This window comes from Apium graveolens, chromosome 8, assembly GCF_009905375.1.
Source record: "Apium graveolens cultivar Ventura chromosome 8, ASM990537v1, whole genome shotgun sequence".
Lineage (NCBI taxonomy): Eukaryota > Viridiplantae > Streptophyta > Magnoliopsida > Apiales > Apiaceae > Apium > Apium graveolens.
Window position 1 is genome coordinate 162,114,575 of NC_133654.1, and position 12,751 is coordinate 162,127,325.

Genomic DNA, 12,751 nt, shown 5'->3' on the forward strand with positions numbered 1-12,751 from the left:
AATCTTGGATTTGTTATAAACAGTCGTTTGTAATAACTTTATATTTATCAGTTGTTATCTTTTAGTTTTATTTTTGGGTTGTGACATCAGTACTTAGACCTGCAGGGAGATTATCAGCACTTGGTACATCAGAGTTTATCTGAGGGTCAACAGACTGCTGTTTAGCAACTGTTTCTTGTGTACTCCGTGCACCTGCAAAATATAACAAGTAACACTTAATCTCTATATTCTTTTAAAGTAGTCTCACTACTCCTCACACCACACAGCTCATAACTTTCAATAGTTAGAGTTTCCTCACAAGGATTACTAAATCCTGTCTCTTGTCTACCTCTTCTTTTTCCAGGAAATATCCTACCTCTCTTTAATTCTGTTTTTCTTTAAATCTTTTCACACAATTCATAGAAAAGCTCAGATAGTTTGTCCTACAAAAAAGCTCAGAGAGCCCTGTAATGAGCAAGTTCCTAGCAACCATTGACAACCTCAAGGGATCTAAATTCAACCGCTTTTCATCTTGTGAAATTAAGTCAGAAAAAGCCTTTTTTGTCAATTTAAATACTGACACTATTTGATTAGAAGGGATAGAGGTATCAGGGAAACAAACATTGAAAATCAAGTGACAGAATCTAGCATAATATACTATATTTGTATTAGCATTTATTCTATCACTTATAAAATATAAGACTACTCTACCATAATCATAATCTGAACCATGAATTCGAGAGTACCCTATCTGCTGTGTCATGATTGGCGGGGCATCAATATTAGAAGATTTGTTGTTAAAGGCCTTTGTGATGCAATCAAAGAAGAAATTACATTTCTTCCTGAACCCATTCCTTTTTAATTGACCAAGGTTCTTTAGATCCTTGTCATATCTGTTAGGGCTAAATCATGTGCTAATATTCACACAAATATACGCGATCGCAAGTAATATAGAATAAATTCTAGTTCGTTTCCACAGGGATTATTACGACCGATATTTTATGTAATATTATCTGTGGATTTTGTGTGATATTAAAGCTGTAAGTGAATATACTTAATGGTTGTACCTTGTGTGAATGAAAAATTTCTGCATTTTAAATTTGCTTTATGTAGTATATGATTTTCAAAGCAAGAGTTTATTTATTTCCCTTATTTTTGATTTATAAGGAATATTCTAAACCTTGGAGAAATTTTCTTTTAAAAGTTATCTTGTTCACAAATTTTGAAAATGATTTTATAAAATCTCTAAAAATCCAAGTTATTTTATGGTATAAATTTTATAATTTCTGAACTTTTATTTTATTATATAAAAATAAATCTTTGAAAATTTGGTTGCTTAATAATTATCAAATTACATAGAAGACCTTGCATGCAAATCACCATTCTATTCTCTCAAAGGGAAAATAAGACCTTTCCAACCCCACTAACTCATTTGTTGATTACCAAATTACTACATTAGCCTTGCATGCAAAATGGCCTAACTTTAGCAAAAGGACATTTTTGTAAGTTCTCACTTCCACTCATTATTTTGTCAACCAAAAAGCATAAAACAAAAATCAAAGTGGGAGCAGTCATTCCACACTCCAACACACCATAATTTTTCTCTTCTCCCCCTCCCACCATTGCTCTCGACCGAAGGCCTATTTCCCCACCCCCCTTCCATTTTTCAATTCATTCTTCATCTTCCCAAGTGTAAATCTTCTACCTACATTCATCTTATATACTTTTCAAGAGTTTTGTGACTTGGAAGTTGAAGTTCCATGGATGCATGTGTAGTTCTTATGTGATCTCCAAAGAGAAACTCTTGATTCTTGTGAATTCAAGAGCTCTCTATGAGATATATTATGTATATGTGCTAACTAAGTGTTTTATGGAGATATCATGCTTTAAAATTCTTTTCATGCTACTGAAATTTCATTATATATCTATGTTTAGCCATGCATGCTAGTTTTAAGACATTAAAATGATGATCAACCATGTTTTGCATGCTACTCTTTTCGAAATCATGTTGTTATGTTTAAAAATCTATAAATTCGAAATATGTGTGCTTAAAATACATTGTTTCCATAATAAATTTCTTATTAATAGTTAAAAGAAGATATATTTCATGATTATTAAGGATGAGTAATAGGTACAAGTCGAATTTGCAAGCATTTAAACTTTATGCCTAGCCGAAATCTTGTTATGTGTTTTCCATGGGTTGCATGTTATATTTTTTAGTTGCATGTTGTTAATTTTTGGGCATGGGTGATCTCCCCTTCTGTTGAGGCACTATTTTAGGACATTAAGACACTAGGTTTGCTTTGGAAAGAGTTGAGTGCTTGGTTATTAAGTGGGAGTTAAGGTGGGAAGGGATTAGTTGGTGTTTTCATTTTTCCAGATTTGATGCACTAGTTTATGGGGAAGTTTTGAATGAGCATTTGTTGTGCACTTTGAGGCCCAAACCACCAGAAGCTAGCACTAGGAGTATATAAAAGGTTTTAGGTGTTTGTTGGAGGTTTATAAGTCGTTTGGTTAGGTGCACAAGTGAAATCACAAAATCTGTCCAGCAGGGGACAGTTTTGTTGCAACCTAGAAATAGGAAGTTTTGACCATGTCATGGGTAGGCCCTCATTAGGCCCTGTTGGGCCTTAGTTAGAGGGAGTGTCAGAGGAGTTTTTCCAGCCATAGTTCATAAGATATGAGTTAGAACGATGTGTCACAAGTTAGTTCAAGTCAGGGCGTTTTCTGCCCAGAAAAACAGGTGAACCATGGACTTTAAGCTTAGGCCCAAGGAGGCCCAAGCTAGGCCCTTGAGCCACATCAAGTTTGGGAGATGCCTTATGGTCAGAAGAGTCTAGTGTAAAATTTTTGGAGGTAAACATGTAGTTTAAGAATGTCTAATGCACTCAAGAAACCATAGATGTCATTCTGAAATTTACTCCAGTGAGTACTTTCACTTATCACATAGTTTTAGAACACTTAGGAGTGAGATCTAGGTTGACCACTATGGTTGCAAGATAGTATAAAGCCATTAGAATTAAAGGTCCAAGTGAAGGTCAATAGATTTTGGATAGTTAAGTAAAGGCACATTGAGTAAGAAAGCCAAAATTTGGGAACTTTGTCTAGTTTAGCGACCAAGTGACTTAAGTTGGGGATCGAGATCATCCAAGCCTAGTGTTGCATTATGGTGTATGTGATATTATTTGGTATTAAAATATGATATGTGAGTATATGTGGCTATGTGTACAATTATATTTATAAGGTGAATATAAATTGCGTGCATATAGGCCTAAGTACCATTTGTGTAGTAAATAGGTTGAGTTGGTGAGAGTATAATATAATGAGGTTATTATTAATTGTGTAGGATCTCGAGACGAGGGTAAACTTGCCATAAAGGTCGAGTGAAGCTTCCAGTTGCTCTTACCAGCCATACCAGACCAGCCTTTCTCAAGGCAAGTGATTCAACCTGTCTTCGTATTCACTGCAAATGTGTAACAATTAGTTCATATATATATTGATGTGATTATCCTGAGTCATTTTGATATACTTGAAACAAGCGATTCTTACGTCTATCTTTGAATTATATCGAAATGCCATGAACCCTCAAGTACGTATTATAAGTAGATCAGAGGTCTTATCACGTTAGTATATTAAAGTAATTGGAATGCCATGATAAAATAAAGAGTTGTTATAATACTTGATTGATCCTCTTGATTAACATGCTAATGATTCCTAAAGTATTGATATCTCACCCTGATGCTTGAACCCCTATAGAAACTTTACCCTGATACCTAGAAGCCAGATATTCTTCAAAGATTGTTCTTTACTGATTTGATAACCCCTTTTTCAAACCCTGAAGATGGACAATCCTGTTATACCTTGAGCTAAAAATCATTTCCTCATAACTTAACACTTCTCTTATTCATGAAGCTTACCTTCTTCATGTTCTAGTACTTGTACCTTGTTGAAAACCATTGCTTTAAGCCTAGTTTGGCATTACTCTTTCATATTATCCAATAGCCTTGCTAAATTTCCTTGTCAAAGTTCTTGTTTATGGAAACCTCTCAATTACCCTAATATCGTAAAGTCTAGTGGATCATGGCCCTGAGATTTAGTATCATATTTCCAGTGTTTCAAGTTGATCTATAATCCCTTGATAAAAACGTTTACTGTTTAAGAGATTTTATTATCAATCGGCATCAGTTTTTGAAATGATTAAAATATGGATTTTCAATCCCAAAGGGGGATAAATGTTTTCTTTGAATAGTGGATCTGGACTGAGACACGAGTCCTTTCCACACTTATATTGTAGGCTTAAAAGTTTCCTAGGGATCCCATTAATATTTTAGAACCCAGCGAGGTTCGGGATTACTTCGCGGCTGATCACCGGCTGTAATTCGTAGCGTCATAAAATGATTTTGATTAAGATATGATTTTGAAAATGTTTTGATATAAGCAAATGATGCCATCACCCAAAGTTTTATCTCTTGTTGTTATTAGTTATGTATTCACATTTTCATTCTTTAATATATATCTCGATTTATGTTTTGTATCGTATTGTCTAGCACTTGTTGAGCATTTGGCTCACTCCTTGCTTTACCCTGATATTACAGCTAGCAGCTATGGTTAGGTTCAAGCAGATAGCACGTAAGACCTGTGACGATGATGCGTATGTCCGAGCTCAGGTAGAATAAAAGATAGTTTTGTGTGAGGACTCGATATTAATATCAGTTGTAATAGATGGTAGTGTTAGGCTGTTCCAAACCCTAAACTGTAAGATCTTGGATTCAGTTATGTTTACTTTCTTCTAAATATTGTAATAGTTATATTTATTTTGTTTGTTAAGTTGGGGGTGTGACAAGGATAGGTTTAGGTTAATTTCAATCAATGTATTTATACAACACTAGTATGGTTATTATCCAATGCTAAGACGAGTAAAAAATTTTGATTGTTTATACTAAAATTAACTAAGCGATTATACTAAAGAACATAAACTAAGATATTAAAGAGTTATAAATAATATATGACACAAACATGAGATTCTAACTTCATCAAATGCTTCATTCAATAGCCTTTTCATTCTTAACCTTAGCATGTAATGGTGCTGACACTAATCAGATAACACGAAACTGATAAACGCCAACTTTCGTTGTACGAAAACCATACTACCGGACATCCACAAAAGAGATAGAAGCTGAATAGACACCAATTATATTGAGACCCTATATGTCTATATAATTTGACAATATAACGGCTTAATGCATAAGTTATCCCTCGCGATTACATAGGACAAGTAAGATGGTTAAAATTACCTACGAATCATGCATAATGAATACATGAACCTATGCTAGCATGGCAAGTTCTAAACCCTTAAATTCACTTTCGCTTCATTAAACATTAACACGCTATCTTATAAGTTTGTGACACTTATAAGACGAATAATCACAACCAAAACTAGGTTATCATACAATCACGACACACTAAGGCATCGAAAAAAATTAACCAAAGAAATCCATAAATAAATCTGTTTGAACCCCATGATAACGATTTGCCCATAATCGGACTCATCATCAACGTGGGTTCCAATGAAAGCATGGTATAATAAACGTAGTCTTTATACTTAATAAAACCAAGTATGAAACAAAAGTAAAGGTTCCAGAATAAGAAAACTAGCATCCAAAGTTACAACTTAAAACAAAGAATCACAAGAATAAACTAGATCTTCTTCACCTTCATTGAATTATGCTCTACGGTCTTCTTACGCCTTCTCCGTAGCTCTGGTACGTCTCCTTATAAAAAATGAGCTTTATTTATGTATATATAGCAGCCCATATATAGTAGAAGTCCATCCAATCAAAAGCCCACAAGAATCAGGATTCTGAATTCACGACCTGGCGCGGCTGCCTGCTTGACCAGTGCGGGCGCGCTGTGTTTCTGTTCCTCGGGCGTAGTCGTGCGCTACCTCAGCGCGGGCGCGCTGACCTTTTGGAAAAAACTTCTTTTTCTTCTTTTCTTGCTGCAATGAGTTGGTCTTCACGAGTTTTTATTCCTTGGACACCATTCTAACACCATATTAGCATCAAATCAATGCTAATTCACCTGAATTCCGGATTAATGCATGAAATGCAAAAACACTAGAAAACACATTATAACACTAACAACTTGAGTACAAACATACCAATTCAAAGCTTAATTGAGCATTATAAAGTGTCATAAATGCCACTCAACATACCCCCAAACTTGAATCGATGTTTGTCCTCAAGTATAAACAGATCAAAGAATAAGAAATAAAAATGCATGAATGCAACTAAATGATTGCAACGATCCCCATAGAATAACTAAACCAATCAACAAGCAACATCTCAACAAATGCAATTATTCGCATAAGATCAATCAACCCTTAAAAATCAACTTAGAAACCAGGGACGTACGTGTGTGTAAATGCTTACAGATATACTATCGTAACTAAATCAATAATCACGACTCACTACTCATCAAAACAATCACAAGGTTATAAATAGAATAAAAGCTAGACTCAAAATAACTTATAACACTTCAATTCTTAAATTGGAGTTTTATATGGATTCATGCTTTTTTTCTCAACAAAACAACACATATATGCTTATTTGACCGTGCAATGAGTGAGGTCCACAAAAGACTTATACAATAATACCCATGTAGCGAGCGTTAGGTTAGCGGATCCCAGAATATAAAAGCCTTAGGTCACTAGGCACAAAGTCCCCTAAGAACTTAATAACTCGAGTACTAAAGAGCCCATTTTTGATCAATTATACATAACACTTATATTTTTTTATCTCTTTTTTTTCACAAATTTCTGAACGAGTGCGTTTCGCTCCATCTCGTTCAACCCTAGACTACTCATATAAAATGAGCTGGCTACTAGCCATTTGACACCTAGCCACAACAACTAGCAATGAAATCCAATTTTCTTCAATTTTTTTAAAAATCCATGTTATTTATCATTAAGAGAATATCCTAAATTCTAAATATAAACAGGCTATTAAACCTCAACAAACAAATAAATCATGACCATGATCTAGCACTCAAGCTACTTATAAGACTTAGTGAAATACAATTGTCTCTAACATGCAAATCAACTTGATAAGACTTAATATCACTAAATACGACATCACCATACTAGCATCAATATCACAAATCAATCGGAAAAATCATCTAAGGGATCATGTTATAATGCAAATGCATGAAACTAAATGAACAAACTATCATAACAACTACAAACTATCATAACAAACTATCATAACACCTTGATACGAAAAAGTGATGGAGAAGTTTGTGTATAAGTGTACGTATATATAGGAGATTGGGAGAGAATTAGTAATGGAAAAGGAGTGGGAATTGATTATGGGAATAATGGGTTTGATTTGGAGAGGGAAATTTGGGATGTAGAAGAGTAAAAATCGGATGGGAATTGATTTTCTATTAAAAACCCCGATTTTCTCTTTAAAAACCAACTTAAAATTTTTTCTGAATCAGGGACCCGGCGCGGGCGCGCCCAGTTTCTAGAGTTTCAGCGCGGGCACGCCGTGCTAAGTTGACCCTGAATTTTTTTGTTTTTCTGATTATTTTATGTTTTTCTCTTTTCTTTTTACTTCCTCTACCTACTAATGTACAAAAAACTAAGGTTGCCTCCCAAGAAGCACTTGGTTTACGTCGTTAGCTTGACGTATAATCTCGAGATCATGTAGATAATAAAACGACACTAACTACCTCACGATTTTCCGTATCCCCATAGTAGTGCTTCAACCTCTGCCTATTTACTTTAAATGCCTGGCCTGGATCATTCTCAAAAATCTCCACAGCTCCATACGGAAACACAGTTTTGATTATGAAAGGCCCTGACCATCTCGACTTCAATTTTCAGGAAAAAGACGGAGACGAGAGTTAAACAATAGAACTTGTTGTCCCCGCATAAAAGACTTAAGCACTAAACCTCTATCATGCCACCTCCTGACTTTCTTCTTATACATTTTGTTGTTTTTATACGCTTGAAGCCGAAACTCGTCGAGTTCATTCAATTGAAGTATTCTCTTCTTACCAGCTGCATCCAAATCAAGGTTCAACTTCTTCAAAGCCCAATATGCTTTATGCTCGAGCTCCACCGACAAATGACACCCCTTACCATAAACCAACTGAAACGGCGACATTCCCAATAGAGTCTTGAATGCTGTTATGTATGCCCAAACAGCTTCTTCCAGCTTCAAAAACCAATTCTTCCTTGACGGATACACAACATTCTTTAAGATACACTTTATCTCCATGTTAGACACCTCTGCTTGACCATTAGTCTGCGGATGGTAGGCTGTTGTAATTCGATGATTAACATTATACCTTTGCATCATGGCAGTAAATTTGCGATTACAAAAATGCGATCCCTCATCACTGATTATGACTCTTGGAGTCCCGAATCTTGTGAATATCTGCTTATGAAGGAAATTAAGCACCACCTTCGCATCATTTGTTGGAAAAGCCTTGACTTCCACCCATTTTGACACATAATCGTTTGCCAGCAAGATATACTGATTATTGCAAGATGAGACAAATGGCCCCATGAAGTCTATTGCCCACACATCAAAGACTTCAACCTCGAAAAGCACATTAAGAGCCATCTCATCCCTTTTAGACACATTACCCACACGCTGGCATCGACAACACTTCTAAACAAAGTGATGCACATCCTTAAACAATGTAGACGAGAAGAATCCCACTTGAAGGACGCGAGTTGTTGTCTTCTCTCCAACGTAGTGGCCTTCATAAACTATTGAATGACAGTCTCGCAAGATTCCCCCCGTTTGGCTGTACGAAATACATCTCCTGATGATTTGGTCAGCTCCTTGCCTAAACAGATATGGTTCATCCCACATGTACCACTTCACCTCATGAAGAAACTTCTTCCTTTGAGCGTACGACAAGTCTGGAGGCATAACATTACTCACAAGGTAGTTCACAATGTCTACAAACCACGGTTCTTCCTCTTGCACTCCAAACAACTGCTCTTCGGGAAAAGACTCATTTATTAATGTCTTATCCAGTAAAGTTGCACTTGGATCCTCTAAATGAGAGAGATGATCAGCGACTTGATTCTCAGTTCCCTTTCTGTCCTTGATCTCCAACTCAAATTCCTAAAGCAAAAGAACCCATCTAACCAATCTAGGCTTTGAGTCTTTCTTCGAGATGAGCTATCTTTCACAGCATGATCAGTGAAAACTATCACCTTCGTCACAAGCAGATAAGATCGAAATTTCTCAAAACCATAGACAATAGCCAAAATTTCTTTGTCAGTAGTAGTATAATTCAGTGGAGCACCATTTAGGGTCTTACTAGCATAGTAGACTACATGAAATATATTGTTCTTTCTCTTCCCAAGAACTGCTCCAACTGCATAGTCACTTGCATCGCACATCATCTCAAAAGGTTCATTCCAATCTGGTGCAGTTATGAAAGGTTCCATGATCAAACTCTTCTTCAAGAACTCAAAAGAAGCTAGGCACTCGTCATCAAACTTGAACGGGACATCCTTCTCCAGAAGATTGCACAAAGGTTTAGAAATTTTTTAGAAGTCCTTGATGAACCTCCTGTAGAAGCCCGCATGACCAAGGAAACTGCGAACTCCCTTAACATAAATTGGTGGAGGAAGATTTTCAATGACCCCCGCTTTGGCTTTATCCACCTCAAGACCCATATTAGAGACCTTGTGCCCAAGAATAATTCTCTGTCGCATCATAAAGTGACATTTCTCCCAATTGAGAACTACATTGGTCTCAACACACCTTTTGTGAACGTCGCCTAGATTCTGCAAGCACTCATCAAATGAATCGCCAAACACAGAGAAATCATCCATGAACACCTCCATATTCTGACCAATCATGTCAGAGAAGATAGCCATCATACATCTCTGAAATGTGGCAGGTGCCCCACATAAACGAAAAGAAACCCTTTTAAAGGCGAAAGTACCAAATGGACTAGTGAAAGTAGTCTTCTCCTGATCTTCCCGAACAATGCAAATCTGATTATAGCCTGAATAGCCATCCAGAAAACAGTAGTATTCATGCCCAGCCAATCTGTCAAGCATCTGATCAATAAATGACAGAGGGAAGTGATCTTTTCTCGTGGCCTTGTTCAGCTTCCTATAATCCATGCAAACTCTTCATCTCGTGACTGTTCGAGTAGGAATGAGCTCATTCTTCTCATTAGCAACAACTGTGATACCTCCTTTCTTTGGTACACACTAAACTGGACTCACCCAAGAACTATCAAAAATGGGATAGATGATCCCTACATCCAGCCACTTAAGTATTTCCTTCTTCACAACTTCCTTCATGATGGGATTGAGCCTTCTTTGTTGCTCAACAATAGGCTTACTACCTTCCTCTAGCAGAATTTTATGCATACAATATGAAGGGCTGATTCCCTTAATATTTGCTATCGTCCATCCAATTGCCGATTTGAACTCTCTCAGAATTCTTCAGAGTTTTTTCTCATCACTACCTAAAAGGCCAGATGCAATAATAACAGGCAAGGTAGATGCATCACTTAAAAAAACATACCTTAAGTGTTCAGGCAATGGTTTAAGCTCAAGTGTAGGAGCTTCCTCAATACATGTCTTGAGGTGCTTAGGAGATTTGTTCAGCTCCTCCATTTCAAGATATTCAAAAGGCATATTCATCTTCCTCTTCCAGGGAGAAGCATTTAGATATTGTAACTGCTCATCACCTTCATCATCTTCACTATCCCAACAAGGCCTTTCCTAAAGCATAAGACCTTAGCAATTGATCAAGTTCTGAAGTAACCACAGAATCGACCAACTCCACCTTTAAGCACTCCTCATTTTCCATAGGGAACTTCATAGCATTGAACACATTAAAAATTACATCCTGATCCAGCATTCTTATGGTAAGCTCACCCTTCTATACATCAATCAAAGTTCGGCCAGTCGCCAAGAAAAGGTCTTACCAAGATTATGGGAATCTTCTTATCCTCCTCGTAATCCAAAATCATAAAATCAGCAGAAAAGATGAGTTTATACACCTTGACCAAAACATCCTCAATAATACCTCGTGGATAAGTAATTGAGCGATCATCCAACTGCAAAGTCATATAAGTAGGCTTCGGATCCGGTAAGTCCAACTTCTTGAAGATTGACAAAGGCATCATATTGATTCTCGCTCCCAAGTCACATAAGCATTTATCAAATGACACCTTTCCAATGGTTCAAGGAATAGTGAAGCTTCCAGGATCTTTAAGCTTCAGAGGTAACTTCTGCTGCAGCACATCACTGCACTCTTCCGTGAGAGCAACTCTCTCTAAGTCATCAAGCTTCACCTTCCGAGAGAGAATATCTTTCATAAACTTCGCATAACTAGGCATATGTTCAAGAGCTTCAGCGAAAGGTATGTTGATGTGAAGTTTCTTGAACACCTCCAGAAACTTCTCAAACTGCTTATCCAGCTTTTTCTTCTGCATCCTCTTAAGAAAGGGAGGTGGAGGATAGATCTGTTTCTCCCCTGTATTACCCTCAGGAGGAGTGTGTTCAACAGTAGTCTTCCTTGGTTCCACTTTAGCATCCTTCTGCACTTCTTCTTCAGCCACAGCTTCTTCATCCGAACCATGAGAATGTTCGGGGTTTGCAACCTTCCCAGACATTAATGTAATTGTCTTTACCTGCTCCTTTGCTTCCCTCTTTCCTGGTACTTTAGTGTCACTAGGAAGTGTACCAGGTTGACGATTTAGCAAGGCATTGGCAATTTGCCCGATTTAATTTTCCAAGGTCTTAATAGAAACCGCTTGACTCTTGCACATGAGCCTCAACTCCTCCAATTTAGATTTTTGATTGCCCTGTTGCATTTGAAGTTGTTGCCTTGGTGCATATTATGGTTGTTGAAAACCAGGGTGGTTGTACTGCTTTCCTGGATACTGCTGATAAGGCTGCTGAACCGCATTCTGAGTGTTGCTCCATCTAAAATTAGGATGATTGCAAATGTTAGGATGATAGGTGGCTGGAACAGGTTGTTGCGACATCTGAAAGTTGCTCACGAACTGAGCTGATTCACTAGAAATGGCACACTAATCAGTCTCATGGGCACCAGCACAAAGCTCACAGACACTATTTATCTGATCAACTCCATAATAGACAGAGAGTCCACCTTCATCATCAAAGCTTTAAGTTGAGCAACTATAGCAGTAGCTGCATCTAACTCCAGAATTCCTGCTACCTTACCCTGAGATAGTCACTGAGTAGGATTCTGGTATTTATTAACAACCATTAGTTCAATCAATTCATAAGCTTCATCGTAGCTTTTATCCTACAAGGCTCCTCCTGATGTTGCATCAAGCATGGGTCTAAAATTAGCACCCAAACCATTATAGAAATAGTTAATGATCATCCAGTCAGGCATCCCATGATGAGGACACTTCTTAAGCATCTCTTTATATCGATCCCAAGCTTCGCATAAAGTTTCTCAAGATTGGTGAGCAAATTGAGTAAGTGTATTTCGGATTGCAGCAGTCTTCGCCATAGGAAAGAATTTGGTTAAGAACTTCTGAGCATGATCCTCCCATTTGGTGATAGACCCTGGTGGTAAAGAATGTAACCAACACTTAGCTTTATCCCGCAGAAAGAATGGGAAAAGCCTCAACTTAATACCATCTTCCGAAACTCCATTGAACTTGAAAGTGTCGCAGATCTCGATGAAATCTCTGATATGCATGGTGGGGTCTTCTGTCGGAGAACCCCCAAACTAAACTGAGTTCT

The 12,751-nt window shown here is 37.2% G+C and overlaps 1 non-coding gene across 1 annotated transcript; it reads left to right on the plus strand.

Moving 5' to 3' along the window:
* The first annotated feature begins 12,393 nt into the window (after positions 1-12,393).
* LOC141681596 (small nucleolar RNA R71) lies at positions 12,394-12,497 on the plus strand. The gene has a single exon (XR_012559023.1). It is a non-coding gene; the product is annotated as a small nucleolar RNA R71 (small nucleolar RNA).
* The last annotated feature ends 254 nt before the right edge of the window (positions 12,498-12,751 follow it).